General features: G+C 41.3%; 1 protein-coding gene across 9 annotated transcripts in view; it reads left to right on the plus strand.

The window, feature by feature from the left end:
• ZMIZ1 (zinc finger MIZ-type containing 1) overlaps positions 1-21,942 on the plus strand; it is a 346,761-nt gene that overhangs the window by 118,771 nt on the left and 206,048 nt on the right. For 8 of the 9 annotated variants that reach the window (XM_082053542.1, XM_082053538.1, XM_082053547.1 and 5 more), the window contains one exon: positions 2,789-2,871. The exons of the other annotated variant lie outside the window; for it this stretch is intronic. The gene's annotated coding sequence lies outside the window, so the exon portion shown is untranslated. The remainder of the gene's footprint in view (positions 1-2,788; positions 2,872-21,942) is intronic. 9 annotated transcript variants of the gene reach the window in all.

The raw sequence follows: 21,942 nt of genomic DNA on the forward strand, positions 1-21,942 counted from the left end.
GGTGTTTCCCTTATATGTACTTTAAAACAAACAAACAAAAAACTGAAAGCTGAAATTATGTGAAGATGATTTTGGAGAAATGGCTCTAGGAAAATCTCTAGTATTGCAGGAGATGGGATAAAATCTCTAGAATTGGCAGCCCTGCTGTGTTGCCTCTGCTTTTTCCTCTCCTGCAGCTTCCCTGCTTGTGTTGCTCATCTCCTGCACCATATTGATTTTTACAGAATAATCTACTTGGAGCAGGGGTTTTGTCTATTATGCACTTGTAATGTACCACATATGCATTACTATAGAACTAATCTAATACAGAGTGTCTGGGATTTCATGCATCGAGCGGCTTGTAGCCAAAAAAACATTTGGCCAAAAATCCCGTGTTTTTGTGCTCCCTCTGCTGGATCTGAAGAGCAGGAAACACCCGTGGGTCCCCTCCTGGCTTTTCCCCATTGTCACCGGGCAGCTCCCGTGCCTGGCACCGGTGGGTGTTTGTGGGAAGGAGTTGGTGCTTCCCAGTGTCCGCTCCTGCAGTGGTGTCACAGGACGTGAACCGGGTATGAACGCAGGAAGGGTGGAGATTGTGCAGCACCGAGTGGTGTCACAGAAAGGCTGTGGCTTCACACCTGGAAAGGGTGGCAGATGCCGAGTTCAAGATGTTTCCAGTTGCCTCTTCTTCCCCATCCATCTGTTTGCATTTTCAGGTGCAGCCTGCTGCCCTCAAACTGTGCCACTGAGACTGTTTTGAGGATCTTCCCAGAAATAGGGTGGGATCAGACAGATCAGACTGTAATTAAAAAAAAACACCCACACTGATTCCAGTTCAGAGCAAAACCCTGTGAATTGTGCTGGCAGAGGGGGCTGGCAGGAGGGGGCAGGCTGGACAGTGGTGGGGGATTAGGTGCAGCCCCTGAGCAGGTTGTGTGGTGAAACCAGGGAGCAGATGCTGGTGGGGACAGTGCCAGTGTCCTTAGAATAAGCTTGGACCCGATTTGCAAAAGGGGTGGGTGGTCTGCAATGTGAATTCACAGAAATGTTAATGGGTAGCCCTTTTAAGAGGTGCTTTATAAACCGCAGTAGGGGTTGTGGTGCCTTTGTTACAGGTGGGCAGGACTGAAGCAGAGAGGAGGGGGCTCAGCGCTGGCGCCATGTGTTGCAGCAGTGCAGCCGGAGCTGGTTTGAACAGCCTCTGCTCTGCCCTCTGCCATCACGGCTGATCGCTCCTGCCCACTGCCTGCTCCCTGTGTTTTGTTGGCACAGCTGTTTATGAGACAACATGCTGATGGAAATGAGTTCTCCCGATCCAGCTAACCATGCAACTGCACAAATGCGGGGTTGGAAGCGAGCGCCCAGGAGAGGGAAGTGAGAGGTAAAGTTTAAGCTGCCAAGTAAATGCTGCAGCCCGATTTGCTGAAGTCCCATGCTGTCGCCCTGGAATGGTACCCAGCTCCTGGCGCAGGCAGAACAGAAGTTTATCCTTCCGAGGAACAAACTTAGAAGCTGGATAAATAGCTAATACCACCTACATTAAAGACCCGGTCTACGTAAGCTGAGAAAGTAATGTTAACACATACTAAAGCTGAACCAATTAGCGTGTTTTTCCTGGCTTGTATAAGCAGAACAAAAGCACTGGGGAAAACTTCCGGATGCGAATAAATATGTTATTGGGGGAAAACATTCACAGTTCAATGAGGCCCTAAAAGCCAATCATTCACCCAGAGTGCCTGTCAATATGTAACTTCTCTAAAGTTGCTATTTGTTGTGGGACAAGAAAACCAGCAGAGTTCCTGCCTGAAGCAGACGGTCCTGTGGTGGCACCATACATTTTGGGGGGGGGATGACTGTTTCTAACATATGGTTTTCAGACGTGTTTTTATTCTTTGTGAATTGACTGCAGAACAAATATTGAATGTGACTAATAACTTGAGGTTTTTCTTCTGCGTTTTTTAAGTCACTGTCAACTTTTGCATCCTACAAGTTGTCATGGAAGCATCTGCTCCCACAGCTGGTCCTTGGGTAGGAACCTGGACTGGCCATGAATTGCATGCCTTATTTTTTCTTGTAATACTTGCTTTTTCATGTTTGAGAAATTCTTTTGCATTAAAGTTATTTGCAAGTTAGTCAGAAGAGAAGCAAAACATAGTCAATGTGTTCCTTTCTTCAATATTTCCTGAGTTTTGGAGACTATTAGTATAAGGCTGTCAGGACACTTTATTTGCCTGCTGAAAGAGCATGTAACAAAATACATACTGCCCATAAACATTCCCGTCTCCCTTTGCAGTCTTTCTTTATAATTAAAAAGCATTTCCTAGAAGTCACAGTGCTGTGCCAGCATAATCCATAAAGTTGCTTTGTTTTGCTACGGACAGGATGGTGGTTTTGAGGTATTTGGGCATATTCACTTAAGCAGATTTGAGGGGTTGGTTTATGTTTTTAATAGCACTTAGCTCACAACAGTCAGCGAGCACCCTTTATAAAGAGAATACAAGAGACTTCAGCACAACCTTTAACTGGGAAATTTTGATATAAACCTCAGCAGAGTTCTTATTATCTTCTCCGCATCTAATTGTTACAGGCAAGAAGATCTATAAAACTTAAACTGCTGGAATGAGTCTCAAAATCTTAGAGGTGGCAGAGCTGGGCTGCAACCCTGACCCAGCCTCAAATCTGCTCCTTCAGGCTTGGTCCTGGGTCTCTTAAATGCTCTTGATTCATTTCAGGTCTGTTGACTGAGCTGGTTCAAATGCTGCCATATTATGCAGAGCAGAAGGGTGATGTGTCTGTGTTTTTATTGCAGGAAAATGGATCTTGTTATTTGAGGGTGTTGAGGAAACAGTCCCAGGCTACTGAGAGGAAGAAAGGCCGGTGGGAAATATTCAGGTAGGAAAGCTTTATGGACCATCAGATGGTAAAAACACTTGTTGGCCTTCAGTATTCTTCCAGACACTGCATCGTGTTTTATGCTTTAACGGCTGATCTGGTCACTATCAAAGTTTATTTGTTGTTTTAAGAAGTGGTCTCGTTTGGTCAATTGATTGCAACAACAAAACACTGCAAGCAAAGCCCTCAGCATAAACATTCCTCGGGCTATCCCTGGTACAATATTGATCCTGATACAGAATACAAACAAATTACTCCTTGCATGAGCCATTCGAGCTATAAAACAGAGCAATAGTATGTTCTACTTGCTGCCAATAAATGTGCATTTATAATAAACAAAGTAGAAATCCCTGAGTAGAAATGAACAGTAGTTTCAATAATGTGTTCAATAGTTCATGTCCAGCTGTTGTACAGAATTAAAAAAACACAGAGCAGGCGTTCCAGGGTTTTTGTTGCCTCCCCGCCTTAAGAAAAATAACCTTTGCAGACTTGTTCCGTTCCTGCTTTTTCTTTGTTTTGGGGAGTTTTAGATATTTTAAGTATTTTATGAAGCAATAGACAATCTTTGCCATATTTCTAGTGTAGTTCAGAGCTTCTCAAGAATTGATCTTCATCTTAATTTTTTTGTGGACCAGCTGCCATTCCTTACACTGTTATGTGAGTCATCTCCACGTTCACTCCTTGCTGTATCCCCATGGCATTTCCTCTTATTGGGAAATAGCATTAAAGACACCGTCATACATTTGTAGTGGTTTTGAATGCAGCTGAAATTAGGGTGGGAGAAGTCAGTACCCTTGTGCCCATCACCACCGACAGTGCATGGATGATAACTGAACCTGTTTCCAAAGGAAATAAGTTAATGATCTTCAGAACATAGATTGGTTTTTTTAATCTGCTCTACCATGCTCATATAATCCTCCTCCCCCTCGTACATATTTTCAGTGATGCGCCTTGATGAGCTACAGGCAGTTGACCTGAAGGCATTTCTTGATGAACATTTCTGTCTGCTCTCAGCCTTGAAAAATTCAACCTTTTCAAGAGCTGTATGGGAGAAAAATGTGTAAGACTAATATTTATAGGCTGAAAGAGAGGGAAGAGGAAAGACTAAAGTGTAAAACTTGCTCCCAGCAGATATGCCATCCCTCTTTTACCTCTGATAATTAGAAGCATTTCTGACATGGATATAAAAGCAAGTTAGTGGTGTGTGCCTGCTATTTGCTGTGCTTTTGTACCACAGGACTGTTTTCCTTTTTGTATGGTTATGTTTTTGTCTATATTGTTTTAAGACAAAAACACAAATTTCAACTGATACTCAGCTATTACATTATGATTCATCCATACACCTGTATTTTAAATGATTACTTCCAAGTACTTGCACGTGGTTGTTGGTTAAAATGGAAGGCTGTTATTCAGGTTCACATTTTGAGTTTTTTCATAATGTTTAGCAATGCTCGTGTGTATGAATCTTTTCATTAATAGTTCTAACTGAAATCCTATTGGAAGACTAGAAGGAGGAGAGATTTTAACTATGCTGTAATTTTTGCCAGGAAAAGATGTTGACTATATTAAGAAATACAATAGTACTGATTGTAATGCTAATAGGAGATTTAGAGGACATTGCAAATACTTTTTAGTGGTGCTTTAAAGGGTATACTGTATTTTATGCCTCCTCAATATAAGTCTAAGACTTTGGTCTTTTATTATAAAAAACAGTGTATGGCCATAGCAATGCAGCAAATAATTAAAAACAAACAAAACCACCACCAACATAACCCCAAACAACCAACCACGCCAAACCCAGTTTTAAAACTATGTTCCTGAAAATTTAGTGGAGATTTCCCTTGACTTGAATCATGGTTTAAAAAAATGAAATAAGAAATATAAGAAATTACTCTTCTGTTCCATGAAGGAACTTAGGGCAGAAGTTCCTTGCTGTGCTTGGGGTCACGTGGCCTCGCTGCTGTAGGGCTGGAATGTTTGCCATGGTATTTCCGGAGGCTTCATAAACACACAGAAAGAACAGGGAGGATAGGAAGACTCTTTAATTATTATATTCCCTCCCCCCCGCCTTTTTTTTTCTTTCCTTCTTTTTTTGGCTGCCTAAATTCATTGCACTTTAGGTGTGGGGTTTTTTTTTTAGGAATTCAGAAGAGTCTTTATCTGATCTGTCCGATGAATTTTAAGAATTAATCTGTTTTTTAAATAGAAAAGTTAAAAGATATTTGACACTTTATTAATTGCTGAATTTGTCTAGAATTATTTCTTACTTAGTCTAATACCTGGCAACCTACATATTAAGCCTAACTCTACTATTTAGATGGTCTTAACGGTTTACTTTTGGCATGTGTCACTGTGAGTGGCATTTAGTAATCTGACTTGATAGCTGTCATCTTGCAAGCTCGAGTAATGCAAACAAGAGATGAGCACTCAAGCAAGGTTGCGGTGAAGAGCCATTTCCCAAGTCCTGCTGCGGCAGCGTAGAATCCCCCAGTCAAATCAGAAAAGCATGGAATTAGTTCTGGCTCCTGGGATATGGGGGTTAAGATTATGCAAACCTCTTATTTCAAACTGTAGGAATGGCGCTTGCTTCTTTTGAGACTTGGCAACACCAGTGCAAACGGGGATTGTGAGGACCTCTGTGTTAGTCTGTAATGTCACGAGTGTGTTCTGTCTTGGTGGCAAGGTGGGCTGGAGGAGACCCTGCAGTCCCTCTTACATCCCTGGCCTGGCAGAGATGCATCTTCTCCTCTTCCTCCTCCCTTCCCCTTCCAGCCAAGCTAAGCTGCCTGTTGAACAAGGGCAGAGAACTGATCCGTTTTAAAAATAACCCGGTGAAAATGGAGAAGGAAGGGGAGGATGAATGAAGTGTTTTTAGCTGAAGCAACTCCATGTGCTACACAGGACCATAAAGCTGTCCTAATGCTAGCAGGGAGGCTGAGGAGAGGCTGGCACAAGGGGAGCTGGTGATGGGTGGCCAGAAGTAGGAGCTGCTTGTTCCAGGCTTGCCACTATGAGAAACCACTCCACCAACACAGTGGTGTGTTCCGTGGGTCAGTGGAAGGTTTAGAACCATATCAAGATGGGCTTGTTGCTGAGTCAATTGTTAATCACATCAGAAGCTACAAAAAGGCACCATAGTTTGTCTTACAGCTTTCCTTTAAAGCATGAAATAGTGGATTTTTTTCCCCAAATTCAGGCCCTGAATTGGCATATTGAGGAGGAGCCTTGGTAGGTCTGAAATTGAGCAAGATTTTGGGTTCTGCACATTGACAGGGCTTCCTTTCTCCTTCCTCCTCTCCCCTACCAAATGTTTTGAAGCCTATCTTTAAGTATGACTAAGTATGTATTGACATTCTCCTGGTGTGGAAGTGCAACATTGATCACTTTAATAAAGTAAGACTTACATTTTTTTCAATAAAATATGTAATGTCTGGTTGCCACAGGTGCCATATTGTCTGATTCCCGCTGGTACCCCTGCACACTTGTGTGGGCACAGCAACACAGATGTTGGAAGTGGAAGAAAGGAAAGAAGGAAGAGGAGCAAAATCATGAATTGAATAGTTGGGAAGGTCTTGGGGTAGGAAAAATAAGGCAAAGACACAGCAGGACAGATGGCTGGAGGTTTGAGGAAAGCAAACTGTCCCTCCCAAAATGAGCTGCTTTGAGAGAAGTAGGTGTAAGAAAATATGGGCATCTTCCCATCTAAAAGAAGATGGGAAGAACCAGTTGAGGTGGTTGTAGTGATAATTTTGGAGGAGCTCCCATGGTGTAGGGGTGGGCAGATGGTGAACAGCAATGGCTGCTTAGGCCACTGATGCTTGAGCCACCACTTCTTACATCCTACTTCAGTTGTCTTCAGTGCTGTGCTTTTAAGTAAAATGCTGTAGTACCTTCATTTTCAGGTGAAAAGGGACACAAATCCATCTCTTCAGGTAGTGGAAATAGTGCACAAAATCTTCCCTTTTTTTGGAGATGTTGCAGTGTTTTATCTTGTTCCTGAGTATATCTGGCTGGTTTGTAGCTTCCGTGCCTTTATGAGAATGTGCAAAGACTTTTTACAGTTAACTTTGCAATGATAATACATGTATCTGAATAATAATTCTCATGCCATTTGGCTTAGCCCCTTGCCATCTAAGAGTCCCCAAGCCTTTATAAGGAAACTTTGTTTAGGCAAGCCAACAAGAATCACGGTTGAAACTTATTCTCAGAAGCTCCGTGTTCTTAATTGCCTTTGACAGTGGTTGGGAAAGATGTCACTTGAGCACAGTGAGAAGCAAACAAAAAAAATTATATTTTTAATGAAGGATTCTCTATCCAGATGGATTGATACTGGCAGGACAGTATCGGTTAAAAATAGAAGAACCTTCCGCAAACACATTGCAGTTTATCCTGGGTTCATTTTGTCTTAACAAAAAGCAATGTACACATACTGAGTGTAGACAGGCCTTTTAGTCTGAGGGACTTCCTTTGGCTTCTGGTTTGTTTTGTTTGGTGTTTTATTATTATTATGATTATGTTTTTAAAAGCAAATGTTGCTTTGAAGGGAGACCAAATAGAATCAGTATTGTATTTCTCATGTGGCTTCATGGGAGGTTGCTGTGTCCTGTGCTAAACCTATTTTATGGTGATATGTAGAAGATTCGTATGGCCTTATAAAGGATGCTAGCTTGCATTCCTCTGTGCGAAGAAGCATTTCTAAAAGAAATAATAGGCAGATTGAGTATTTATTTTTGTTAGATACCAAAGTCTTCATAGCTAACTGGCAAATATTTTACTTCTCTACTCCCTCTTTTCTCCTTAATCTTGTTTATCTCTGCAGTGTTTTCTTCCAACTATTAGAAATGTGTTGTTCTAGGGTATTTTAGGTCATCTGCTTTAGAAGCCAAGAATTTTTGTCTTTTCACTGCAAGCATATGTAAGGGAAGGGATTGAATGGTTAGTTTATCTTCTATAGCTTAGGCATATGTATATTGTATATATTAGACATATTTTAGAGATATTGGTTCTGTGGGTAAGTTGAGATCTTGTTTCACAGTTGAGTCTGTTAACCGTTGACAATTATTTGTTATATATGTATTTTTAAATGACTGACAATAATGTTGTGGATTTTTAAATATGTTTCATATTGAAAAGTATCTAACTAAATACCTCTATTTAATCTTACTGAAGTTAGAAAATTCAAGGTACAACTGTTTTTTTTTTTTTTTCCACACATTTGATTAGGCCTTGATATTTCTGATAGCATAGCTTTCTTTTTCAGGCCTTAAAGTGGGAAAAGAGAAAGAGAAATTTATTTCCTTGTCAAGACAAAAGAACAATGCAAGTGTAATCTCAGCTCTTAGTTTTTCTTTTGTCTATGTCTAAGTTCATCTCTTAACCTGGCATCATTAATCCAGTTTGATTTGTTCGTGTTTTCAGAAGTTTATGAAAGGACAGTGAAAAGAGAGGGGAAAAATAAAAATCTCTTGAAGTACCTATCGGTGATTGAAATGCTGCTTTGAATCATGAAGATATGTGTGACTGAGATGTGCATTATCAGTGCCTGAAATGCTGTGTGAGGTGCCGGCAGGTGTGTATAACCTCAGCTGATGATCGCGGCCAAGTGCTTAAACTCATTGTTCTCTGTCAAGAAGGGATAATCTGCACCACAGATCAAACTAAGAATTTTCAAAGAAAATATTTTGAGCTACCAAATTGTGGAAAGCCTCCATATGACACAGTGTAATCTAAAACTCTCACAAGTGAAAATAAACCTGATTCAGCTGCAGAATGTGAATATGCAGAGGGACATTTCTGCAAAACCACGTGGGATCCCTTCTCTCACTTGCTTGTACCTGTCCCATACAGCAGAAAAACCAAACACCTGAAAACTAAAAATACTGCTCCACAAATAGAGTGGGAGGAAGAAGAAAACAGGAATGAACACTACTTTTCACAGATACTGTTTGTCACAGCAACAATCTGGTGGCAGAGAGCTCAGCAATATCATTACATGTTGAATAAGAAGGTGTTTCTTCTGTCGCCTTTCAACAGGGCACTGCTTTAATTTAATGGAATTTCCTCTTGCTTATGTGTGCTCTTACTGGGTGGGCAGGAGCTCACTAACTTCTGTAGGCTGCTTTCTGTTTAATATAGTTTAGCAATGACCATTTTATTGCTATCCTTTTAAGTGTAAACATTTCCAGTCTCTTCAGGTGCTCTTCTTACAACATGCTATTTTTTTCCCCTGATGACTTTCATTGCTACCCTTTGATTTGTGTGTCGTTTTGCTTTTAATCTGTAAGTTTCTCTTAGAAACTAGTGCCAACCACCAGATTATTGCTACTCCTTTAATATGAACTATGGCACTGGAGGATTGCCATTTTCTCAGGTGCCAGTTGGATAGTAGATATTTCCTTCTCTGAGCACATTCCTCTTTTGTACAATATTCAGACGTCCACCAAATGAAGTGGATTCTTGGTTGGTTGGTGGGGAGGGTAGCTGTCTCTGCATAGAGTCCATTTAACATCTATATGGTAATGTGGGTTTTTTTGGTCATTGTTGTCCTGGACCTGATAGAAGCTGAGAAGCTAGAGGTGCTTTTTATCAGTCTGTATTGTCTTGCTGCACTTGCCCTGCCTGTCCCTCACACCTTTGGTGTTTCTGGTGGCTGTCTTCTGTCTGGTGCCCAACACCTACCTGCTGCCTTTTTTCTCATACTGCCTCTGAAGTTCTCACTTGGAGACCCTTGTTCCCTCAATCTGCTCACAGCCCTCAGGTCTGTTGGTCTGCAATCAGAGCACTTTTGGGAGTTCATGTAGAAGGAAACCAATAGTCCTTCCAGTAGAAGGGTGTACCCCAAGAGGACATGTACCTACACCGTGTCTTGTGGGCAGACATGAGCTTGATCTGCTCATCTTCAGCTGGCCACATTCTGTGTGTAGCCAAACCAGAAGCCCCATATCCATCGTTAGCATTGTGTTGAGCTCGAGCTAATAAGCTCGGTCTCTTGGCAGGATGTGTTAGATCAGGCCTACTGCTGTGCTAATTGTGCTTACACAGCTTCCAGTTTGGAGCTGGCTCATTTACAGCTGTCTTGGACGGTGGCCAAGGAGGCTTGCCTCTGCCTGCAGTGTGCCATGTAGACATACACACATCCAGCACTTGAACGTGTCTGTCAATAGCAGGAAATTATATTTGGAGGGAGGGGAAAATCTTTGGCCTGGCTGCAATTGTAAACAAGGACAATATTAATGCAGGAGGAGGTAGGTAACAGTTTTAGTAAGCAGAGGGATTGATTGTTCCAAATGTAGACTCACTACCACAAGTTGTTTTCAGCCCCTGTATTTGGCCCCATCTTGTTGCTCCATTTACTATTGGTTTTGGTTTGTGTGGGGAGGGGGGTGGGGGGTGTTTGGTTGGGATTTTTTCCACAATATTTCTTGGGGATATTTTTCAGATTTAAGAAACTTTATTGTAGAAGGGAGCAGCCTGGTATTTTAACTGGGAAGCAGAAACTCATCTAAACACAATATTAAAAATGGGTAAAACTTCAGAAGAGAGAACTTTGCCTTTACTTAGTACTTGGCCCATCCTTTGTCTTCCCTTACTTGGTATGTTAGCAAATTAGTTTGTAACTGGTTATAAGGATCTGCCCATCTTAGTGCTGGAAGTGCTGTAGTTACCTAAAGATACAAAACACTCAGTAGTAACAGGAATTACATAGAAAGAAGAAACCCAGAGCTGTAAAAAGGTGGTTTGTTTGTTTTGTTTACTTAGGTTTGGAAAACGAGAACTCAGAACGACTTGAAAGCCACATCCTCAGCTGGCATAGATTGCTTTACTCAGTTACCAATGGTTGTGTTATTTACTTCAGCAAGAACTTGTCCCCTCAAATATTAAGAAATCTTCTGTCTGTGGAAGAGTAGATGGGAACACATGAGTGTGTATGTATATAAATATAGAAAAAAGCAGACTAGCCCCTTCTTTTAATGTGAAATAATAAAATGATTAATCAGTCACATCACTATAAGCTCTCTCTTAATATTTGAGCCCATTTTTCTCAAGTTATTTTATCGGTTAAAAACATCTATGCATCGCTGCATTCATTTACTTGACAGTTTAGAGGCCACTTCTCTGTTTGAGCAAGCCTCAAAGAGACAGTACCAACCTTTTAGTTTTAAAGTCGCTGTTATTAAAACAGCCAGGGGAATGTATCTCTGCAAAGCCAGAGTTGAATAATGATTTAGCTCCCAGAATTAATTTGAAATTTCAGTAGCACTAAGTAATATTTTAGTGGCAATATAATCCTGTACATTACATATTAAGTCTGCAGACTCCAGTGCCAGTGGAAGAACCCTGCAGTATTTAAATGACACTGTAACACCACAGTATTATATTCAGGTCATTAGGGGGCATTTTACAGGATTGAAGTTATCTGGCAGAATGTCAAGGGTGAATCGTATAATCTCTTTTTCTTTGCCTCTCCAAATATGTAGATTAGGGGTTTAAAAAAACCCAATTACGCCTAACTCGCTGGTGTTCCTTCTCAGGCTCAGCCCGCCGTATCACCTGTGTGCTGCCTGTGCTGTCAACAAACGCTGAGAGCACGACTCAAGGAGGAACAGACAGAGGCGGCTCAAATGGCTGGGGCTGGAAGTGGAGGAAACATTGTACTGAGGGTTGATTTTTCTTTTTCTGTGTGAATCAGAGCAATTGATAGATAAGCATAAACCCAAGTATTTGGCTTTTGTGGCAGGTGTCAGCAGGCATCTGGAGTGATGGAAAATGCTGAGCCCCGAGATGAGTGTTTTCCAGAGCAGATCCCCAACGCTAACCTGCTGAAGAGGCAGGGGCACTCTTGCAATTGAATGTACCAAGGGAGATGGACACCTCTCTCTCCTTTGTGCCTTAGAAAGTCTTTCTAAATTCAATGTATGTGGCCCATCACAATGATTTCGATACCTCTTTTCAAATGTACTCATCATTCAGACAGCTCTGGTTGAATTCAGAGAGAGATATTAGGCTGTGAAAAGCATGTGTTCTCAGCAGCTTATAGCTGCCTCTGGCAGGAGTTACTGCCATTCAGATCTGCTAGAGAGATAGTTTGCATGATTATTCCGTGCACCATTAAAGACAAACTGATCTGGGTTATTTTAAACATGTAAATAGTGGCTTTGGATCATTCTTTCTGCAAGAAACAGATAGTCATCACAGAAGTAGCCTTGGTGGCTGAAAGGCAGTAAGTTTGACCATGTTATCTTCCCTTGTCTTTCCTTCAGTGATTTTTAATTACAGCTTTGGGGGTGATGTAAACACTTGGAAAAAAATGAAGACAATAATAATAATTTAAAAAAAAAATAGCAAAGGCAAGTGAAGTTGATACGATGTCCAGCTTCCAGTGGTGGGAATAGCAATGGTGACAGTCTGGTCAGGGGACGGTAAATGTTTTGACCAGAAGAGCAACCATCATGTGAACAGGACACATTCTTGTGCCCTTTCTGTCCTCAAACCAGTTGGGGGAAGAACCCAAACAACTCATTTGAAGAGTTTGTTTTCCTCTGTCATAAAATATGGGCCAAGTTCCCATATGGTAACTCCTGTTTTCTTCTTGCTGCACTTTGTTTGATTAGAAATTCTTGGAAAAGTCTTGGGGACAAGAGGTATGTTTGACTGGTCCACGCCAGTGCATGAAAGGAGTGCTGAGGGTATTGGAAATTATTTTTTACAAGTCTTCTTTTCAAAAATAGTGTTAACTTCTTATTAAGGAATGGTGCCAGACTCTGATTTGTAGAGAAGCACTGGCTATGCGAATGGGAGAATTGCCTTGCTGGTCAGACCTGCTGCTGTGGGAGGCTGCAGGGGCGGATCAGCAGGTTAAACACAGCTATGGACAACAGGTCCATTAACAGATATTCTCATTAACATCTGACTGTGGATGCTGGTAAGTAAAGGCAATAAACTGCATAATGGCTGGGCTATGTACCCTGCTTACCCGGGATCTTCTGGTATCATCCTTGCAGACCGAACACTGAGCTGGGTGGGTGACTGGATTAACCTAGTGTGGCATGTCCTCTGTTCCTACTGAGTGCAGCTATATAACAGTACTTAAAATATTATTCACGCTATATTTTAAGTTACATCAAGAACAGCAGCAGCATGGGGTGTTCTTTGGTCTTCTACTTTTTTGACATGAGAAAAGACTAAACTTTTATGTTAATATTTTCATGGATTTTACATAGCCTACTTTCACAGAGAATAAAGTTCCAGTTTAGATTTGGAGGACTGCGCTCTCTTGATCTTGATGTTGCTTTGGTTGTCACTAGCTTTTGTTTTAAACTGTACAGCAGGATGCCAGTGCTGCCCATCATTTCGTCTGTGTAGTTTTTTGTTTGTGGCTATGTGGTGCTTGTTAGTTAGCTTTTTCCTTCACCAAGTGAAAGGCGATGGGCTTTCCTGAAAAATGTCCATAGACAAAGAACTCTGCAGAGTGGGTCTCTACTGATCTGTGCAGTTTACAACTACTTCTATGAGCTGTCATTTTAAAGTAAAAATAGAAAATGTAAAATATTGATCACATATGCAAGTACAAGAAGTATACATCTGTATACTAGCTCTCCAGAAGCCTGTAGATAGAAATAGATTTAAATCACATTTTTCCTTCTAATGTGGCACAACAAGTAGTAGCTCTGCTCTTGAGGAAGTATGTATGAACTCATAAGGTTATGAGCATGTGGAAAGAGCTTTATTACAGCTATATCATTAAACAAAGAAATCTTTTGGGTCGTCTTCTTCTAAACAAGGGACATGTGCTTGTTAATGGTACAGCAGTGAGCAATACCATGAAGTTTGTGATAAGAGAGATATTTGTTTTTCAAATGTATACCGTATACCAGGTGTACATACACACCAGAAATATACAGTGGCCTGGTATTTAATGTTCTTGTGCCACTTGTACTGCCTTTGCAATGTATTTGCTGAGGCTGCAACACTTTTTTGCACTAAGGTTTAGGTAATTCAGCATCTGCCTTTCTCGACTTAAACAGCCGTGCTGCTCTGACTCGTGGCACACAGCTGAAGCCTGTTTTCCTCCCAGCTCATTGAAAGCAAGCATCAGGAGTACAGGGTACACTATCCTTGGCCATTGCATCCATTGTGACTTTTTGGATGCAACCAATTTAAACTATTGCCAACTATGGTTTTGGTCCAGAAACTTATCAAACCACCTTGTGCCTTTAGCTTCTTATAAGGACTGATCAGGGAGATATGAAGATTGTAGGATAGTCCACATTATCTTATGAGATGATGTGTATATAATAAGCTCTGAATAATTACACAATAAAGTAATCATCCAGCAAATTATGATGTTCCTCAGTAGGGAACCTCAATAATAAGTCTGCAATAAATAGAACTTTTAATAGCCATTGTGAAAGGGCTTTAAGTATTAGTAGTGTTTATCTAGAGTTGAACTGATACCAAATTCATTTTTCATTTCTTTGTAGAATTAAAATTCCTTGCTCAGAATGAACCCTAATGGTAAATCGAAGGTATTTTAGAAATAGGGTCTACTGTGAATTTTCATTTCAGTGTTTGTTCCCTTCTTCCAGAGCAGATTGTAGATGTTAGTCTCAAATTATGCCTTATTAAAAGATTCCATGTAAACAGTAACTACTCTGGTTCTTAACCTGATGACATTATAGGTTCCTACACAAAACCAGGGAGTTGACCAAATCTGCTCATTACCACAGTATCACAGTATGTTTGGGATTGGAAGGGACCTCAAAAGATCATCTAGTCCAATCCCCCTGCTGGAGCAGGAACGCCTGGGTGAGGTCGCACAGGAACATGTCCAGGCGGGTTTTGAATGTCTCCAGAGAAGGAGACTCCACAACCTCCCTGGGCAGCCTGTTCCAGTGCTCTGTCACCCTCACTGGGAAGAAGTTTCTTCTCAAATCCGTTGTACAAAGGTAGCTGGACTTCTGCCAACAGTTCAGTGGCTTGGATTCAGTTTTAATATTGGTTGATAATATGCCTGTGACAACACCCAGCATTTTTGGGAAGGTTTTGCCTTTTTCTTCTGTGGCTGGTAAATTTATTTCTTTGGATATAAATACATGCAAAAGCAGTTCGCTACTTGTAACATGAATGTACTATGCAAGGTACCAGAATCGTAATAATTATGGATGTAATGTTCTCTGATGGAGATGCTGTGCTTTGCAGTATGTCTTCTTTCCTACTTTTGCAAGCTTGCGGTTGATTTGTTTTGGCAACGTGCGCGCGCACACACACACACACACACACACACACACACACACACACACACACACACACACACACAGCACATTATCAGCCTGAAGCTTCAGGCTAAATGTGTGAGGCCAGGTGTCATGTTTCTAATGCCCTTTGCATGAAATGTGAAGTAATTGCTCAAGTGTAGAAAAGTTTGAAAAGTGAAGTACAGGTACAGTCTGTGATTTCAAGTGTCTTATTAAAACGTGTGTGTGGTAAGGCCACGCTGTCTTCGAAACAAACTTTTCATGTTCTTGAACTTTAGACTTCTCGGTCTTTAAAAGTGGAGTGAATGACAGAATACCTTAAATTCCTCTGTATGTGTTTATATTTAGTAGGTGTAAAACCACTTAGACTGAGCTAGGTTTCTGCAAAGGAGAAACATCTGCTGAATTAGTTTTCATGAAGTAGATGGTTCTCTTCAGTTTCTGTATTGTGAAGCAGTGGCCTCCCATCCAAGAGGGGAAGAAACGTACAGGTATAGCGATCCGTTAAATAAATGAAACGAGTGAATCGTGGGTAAACAAACACGAGTGACAAAGAAATAATAAAGGGAGAGCGAAAAGCGCTCATACACAAAGAACAGGGGACAGTACTTACCTCTCCATTATGATCCCAAACCCCTAGAGGAATCAAAGGCTTAATTCTCACTGGTGAGACTGAAAGAAGGTTGAGTTAAAAAAAAGCTTTGGCTCGAAAAGGAGAGAGGTAGTATAGTCACTGAGATGAGTAACTTCAGGTAATGTTTGTGTGTCTGAGATGTCATTGAGATAACCGGTGCTTAGGAAGAGGCCTGCCTTAGCTTCTATTTTCAGTGCAGAGCCACATGAAATCAATACCTGAAATAGGCTGCTCCAGGTGTGCGTTGTCATTATACCCTATTTACTGGTCTCTATTGATCCTCTTTTTCCATGTGTGTGGTGCTGGGACCTCTGAGGCCACATGCCTTGGTTGTCTTGTGGCAATAAGTCAAGCCATTCTATAAATCATTCCTAATGAATTACAGAGGAAAAAAACCTTGTCCTGTTTCTTAACTGGTGAAGACTTTTAAGAGGACAGTGAATGCTCCTGTGTAATTTAACCCCTGGTCTTGTCCTCAACTGTGTTCTCACAAAGCTATAAATTGGCATGAATGCTGAACATACACTGTAATCCTTATCACCACTGTATCACCTTGAAGTCATGACTGCACTTTTTTTTTTCTAATGCATCGATACAAGAGATGTCAAGTCACGCTGTGCAGAAAACTGAAGTAAAACCAAGTTTTTCTAATATAAAAAGTTGTTTTGACTGAAACTTTTTGTTTGGAAATATGGCTATATCAGTTTTACTGCAATTTTTTTCACCTTTCCTCTGAACCTTACTAATTCCCTTGCCCTAGCAATAGATGCTGAGCAAGAGCCTGGGTAACTTGTAAGAAATGCATTTCCTAGAGGTAGATGATGGTGTGATGGCTCTTGGGAGTAGATGTTATAACCTAGGCTGAGGCAAATGACTGCGTTTTGTGTTAGCTAGGTATGCGCTTTAGTGAATTTGGGCTAGTCATTTCAAAGAGTACCACGGAATGAAATCTGAGGGACAGTGCATACTGCACATCATGAGGCAGATACCTTTGTGGCAAGATGAGGTGACCTTCCAGGTGGTGTGGGCTGAGAGCGGGGACTGGGTGGTGAGTTGTGAAGCGTTTGCAGCAGCAGAAATGGCTTGATGTTGCTTAGAGTCCTTTCCTATACGCATTAAAAGTGATGGTGGGCTTAATTTCAGACAGGCAGACATGTACAAGTGCTTTGACTAGATACTTTCTGGACTTAGAAACAAGGTAGGATCTAATATGCCAAGGAGGAAGGATTTATTTAGTTAAAAAACCCACTTTTTAACAGGTTGAATCCCTGATAATCTTATCAGAAGGTTGTTGGGCAAGTGAGTGTCTTCTGCCGTAGTCTCAATATTTTAACTACAGTTAAAAAAAAACCAGAGTGAGGTGTAATGGTATCGAATGAGATACAAGAGTCTGAAAAATCCTGCTCAATAAACTGATATGTTCTCCAGGAAATTGATGAATATCAAAAGCTGTTTCTTCAGATAGCAATACCTGGTTTAGATTCCCAACATGAATGTGAAATTCGAGCGCTGAGAGAAGGCTATGTCTGCTTATAATGGTGCTAGTTTTGAATGCAGAATTTTGGGCTTATCTTGAAAGGGATTCTGACATACAGTAAAACTGATGAAAACTGTTTGAGCCAGCGATGCTTTCTTCTGACCTTACGCATTTCTTGGTTTAACTGTGTGAGATTAATTCGAACGCAATTTGATGTTTACTTCCTTTTTTTTCTTTTTTCTTTCTTTAAATGACCAAACATACTGGATAAAAACAGCTCCTGCAATTAAGAGATAAGATATATATTTAGACTGAAGCATATTCTTCCGTATGGGAATAAAACTAGGAATGTGTGTCTTTCTATTGAATGTTTGTGCACGGGGCATAGAAGGCTACATCTGTGGTGGTAGTGTTTATTTCTTTTAGAATAGCTGAATGTTTTCTTCAATTAATCTGCTTTGTGGCGGATCTGGAAGTCTTTTCCACCACTGTGGAAATCAAGAGGTGGCCACTGGCCCAACTGGTATCTTGCACGTAAGTCTGTTGGTAGAAGGAGCAGCAGGGCACACGTTCCATTTATGGTTTGTGTATAATAGATTGTATCCCCTGAAAATGAGCGCTCGTAGCTTACTTATGTTAAACTAAGAGTTCCTGTTGTGCAGGGTGCTCACATGCCCAGGAATGCTGGCAGAGGAGCCCATTGCTGTCCCATGTGGTGGAGCCTCTGAGGTCACCTGTGCCACGTTGCTGCTGAACGTGGGAGACCCACCAGGAAACCTGACAGCTTCAGGGGGAAGTTTGGGTTTTGAGGTGTGAGTAAATGTTCTTTGGTCAGTCAGTGTGTTTGCGTGTTTTCAGCCCTGTTGGGGTGTCTTTTATATTTAGTGCGGTGAGTGGCATAAGTAGGCATTGCTTACCTGCTCTGAGCCACTGCCAAGGAGACCAAATACATAAGTGAGCCGATTTTTGCACTGAGCAGTTTTTTTTTCACAAACTGGCGTAATTCCCACTAGTTCTAGTTTCTTATCTGTCTAATAAAATGAGTGATCTTCAATGTTTCCACGTGATGTCTTGGAGTCCTCGATTATTTATCTTCATGACTGCATGTGTGTGAGAAGGGATGTGGTTATCCCCGGGGTACAGGAGACAGGCAGGGCATGAATTGACTTCGACTGTGCCTGCGCTATTGTAGGGTGCTCTGTAGAATGTGTTTTTGCAGCTTTTGAACAAGGTTTAAGAAGGGGTGTTTCTCATTATGCTGCGCCTTGGAGGATTCAAGAGCAAACTGCTGTAATCACCGGGCTGGAAGAATATGTCCTTATCAAAAATTGTGAGTGTTTCAAAGTCTCATAATGGTTTGAGAGTCTTGTGTCTGCTGAAGGAAGCCCAAACCAGCCCAATTGTTTCTTTTGAGGGCAAGGTGCAGCGTGTTGTTTGTGCAGCCAGCCTTGGGCAGTGCCTTCCCCTCCCCAGCTTCTTTGTCCCCCTTCTCCCCTTCACCCGCCTCCCCAATTATTTTTGCGGAGACCTTGGCTTGCTGCTTCTGGGGCAGCAGCAGCAGCTGCTCGTGCTGTCCTGTAATTCTTCCATCCCGGTCACAGGGGACTGGAAGGGAAAAGACGGTCTGTCTCAGCAGCAGTCCACCAGCTGCCACTACAATCTATAATGCGTAAATTTGCAAAATATAGCTTTTAATTTTGCTTTGCAGTCAGAATGAGAAACTAGAGTGCACCACCACTGCCATCATTGATTGATTAATAGAATTTTATGCTCCCTGCTCCCTGGTTCAGGCTTGGACAAAAAGTACTTGGAAGGGGCTAAGAGTAAAAGGTAAGAACCCTGACAGACTTTCACACCGAAGGAGTAATTAACAATAAGATGTTGTGTATGTATTCTTAAGAATACGCTCTAGATAAAGGCTTTTGAGTAACGCAAAAATACTCAACTAAATTAGAGTATAAAATTATGCTTAGGGTTATAATACTTTCTGAAGTACATGGATAAGCAGGGCTTCTTTGTTACAGTGTCAGTTAATGAGGGAGTTCCACAGATTCTAGCATAAGTAGTTTTCCTGAAAATGTATATTGAAATGTGTTTTTTGTTTTGAGGCTTTTTTTTTTTTTTTGCGAGAGAAGGGAGGATGAAGGAGAGCAGGCAGCATCGTTACTGTTCTTTCTCTGCTGGCTATGAAGTTAAGGTCACAACAGTACTGCTTGCTTTGTGTCCAGTCATATGTCTCGAGTACAGAAATAGCACATAGAAAAGATAAGCAATCTCCAGTAGGAATCCATTAGAAATGGATTTGTAACCTCTTCAGTATGTATTTATGAATGATGAATCTTTTTGTTAGACCATTCAAGAAGGACCAGCCAAAACATGGCTGGAATTTGTGAAAGAACTGGTTTGCAGTGAACAGTTTGACTCAGTGGGTAGTTCAGAAGACTTGAACTATAAAACACTATTCATCCATAAAAATAATTGTGGTTGTGGCACACACTGTAGGCCAAAGAAAGACTGTTGTGTGTACAGCTGAGAGAATTAATTTTATCACAAGTCAGTTTTGCAGCTGATGTCCCTAGAGACCCCTTGCCCTCTTTGTTTTTCTCTGAAGTCCTTTGTTGTGGAAGTTGCGTGGACACCATAGTGCATGGAGGCTGGCACAGAACCCTTTGTGCACCAAGTTGTTATGGGGACTCCAAGATGGTCTGTGTCCAGGCTTCCTTGCTGGTGGCAGAGCTGGTGGCAGCTGGCCGGCTGCTTTCCTCGGCTGGTTTCACTGGGGCAAGGGACTGGGAGAAGGTGGCAGTCACACTGGTGTGCCCAGTAAGGCCTGTGCACCAGGATGGTGTCACTTGTGGGCTGCTGCCCTCCAGCATGTGCTACACAGTAAATCCAAATGTGGAGCAATCACAGATCTTATTTTGACAGTGTGTCCATATTTTAACTCTTCTGCTGAATACCTGCAAGTATACTGGTGTGCAAGTTGTAATTTTTTGTTACTAATTAGAATACACTGCATCCAAACCAAAGCTTTAGGTGCAAATTTGTCTGGATTTGAGAGAGAGCATATCTAGACCGTACCTTTGTGGAACATGCTAACTCTACCAATAGAGGCACAATGTAATCTAGTGCCCATCCCCAGTCCTCATTTCTGTCCATTTTATGTGTTACTAATGTCAGTAGTCCTAAGTGAAAGCACAAGCAAACCCTAATCTCACAAGTCTTACTACTTCTGATAAATACATTGTACAGATGTGCTAGCAGAACTAAACTAAATCTAGATGTCTCTTTGGAACTCCAAAGAAAAATAACTTCAGATAATTTAGATAGATTTAGACAGCGTAAAGAATCAACAAAGCATACTGCGTGCATGTGTGTGCACATATCTTAAATTTGTCGGAGTTTTTTAATGTGTGAAAAATACAGTGTACACCATGCCTTCCGTTTCCAGGGCAAGCGCAGTAAGAAGGAATTATATAGTGACCATATATTTTTAGACACCTGGGAGGTAAGAGAAAGGAAGAGGAGAAGTGTTTTGCCCCAAAGTCCTTCCTTGTTACTTTTAAAAAATGAATGTAATACGCTCAAATGTTTACATAAAAACATTGTTCAGTTGTCTCATTTAGAAGTGAAATCTAGCCAAGAGCACACACTTTGCGTGGTTTGGATGCAGTGTTTTGGGTATGCTACCCACCTGCTTGTGGGGACAGAACAGAAATTAGACAGAGGCTGTTCACAAGTAAACCAGCAGAATTCTTGGAAATACTACTTTAGCCAGGTATTACAATATTGCATGTTACTGGTCTCTCAAAGTATCAGAAATAAACTGTTGAAAGCAGTTTGAGCTTCAGATCTTAAAGGAGGACTGTTAGAGTATGTTTTAAAACTTGGCTGGTAGCAAACCAGATTGAAGGTCGCTGACCTGTGACTACCTGGCAACAGAGGCTTCTATGACTCGCAGTAAAGTTGCTAAGAAAGCAAGCTCCCTTTTCCAAAATGTATTTTCATCTGTCTTCCTGTTGCAGTAAAGGCATCTGCCTTCTGCCAGTGTTCTCTGAGCTATGCACCGAATTCTTTTCAAGGTTGTTGAATTAGCTTTTCTTGACTTTTCTTTCCCTTCAAAATTAATGTATTTATTTTCACATTTGACCAGTCAAAGTCTCAAGCACAGTTTCTTCCATACAGAGATGGTTATCTTGGCACTGCAGACAAGGCCCTTACTAGATACTGATACTTACGGCACAGGCTCTTTTCCGTCCATTCTGCAAGGACTGATTTTTTTAATGAAAAGAACAACATTAAGTTCTCAATGTCAACCAGCCTTTTCTCATTTCTCTCCTGTGGGGATTTGATCAGTCTCTGCATTTGGCTGCTTAGACATTGTATGCAGGGGATGCCACTTTAGGGGCAAATCTAGTCTGGCAATAATCGAAGTGGTTTTGGGGGAATACTCTGAAATTTTCCAGCAGCTTCAGTCTCATGGTGTATCTCCTGTGTGCTTAGACGGTGGCCCCTCACCCTTCTATCCTGTCTGTGAAACTTTAGCTGTGCAGTAAGCCCCTCGTTCTTAGAATAAAACATTCTGAGAAAAGATTAAGAGGAAATTGAGACTAAAAGATGTTTCAGAAGAGGGACCTAAAAGCACACTGCAGTCTCCCAGGGAGAATATGGTACCTATGCAATGGGAAATTTATTTCCTAATTCCT

The sequence above is a fragment of the Streptopelia decaocto genome (assembly GCF_964273445.1).
Source record: "Streptopelia decaocto genome assembly, chromosome: 5".
NCBI lineage: Eukaryota > Metazoa > Chordata > Aves > Columbiformes > Columbidae > Streptopelia > Streptopelia decaocto.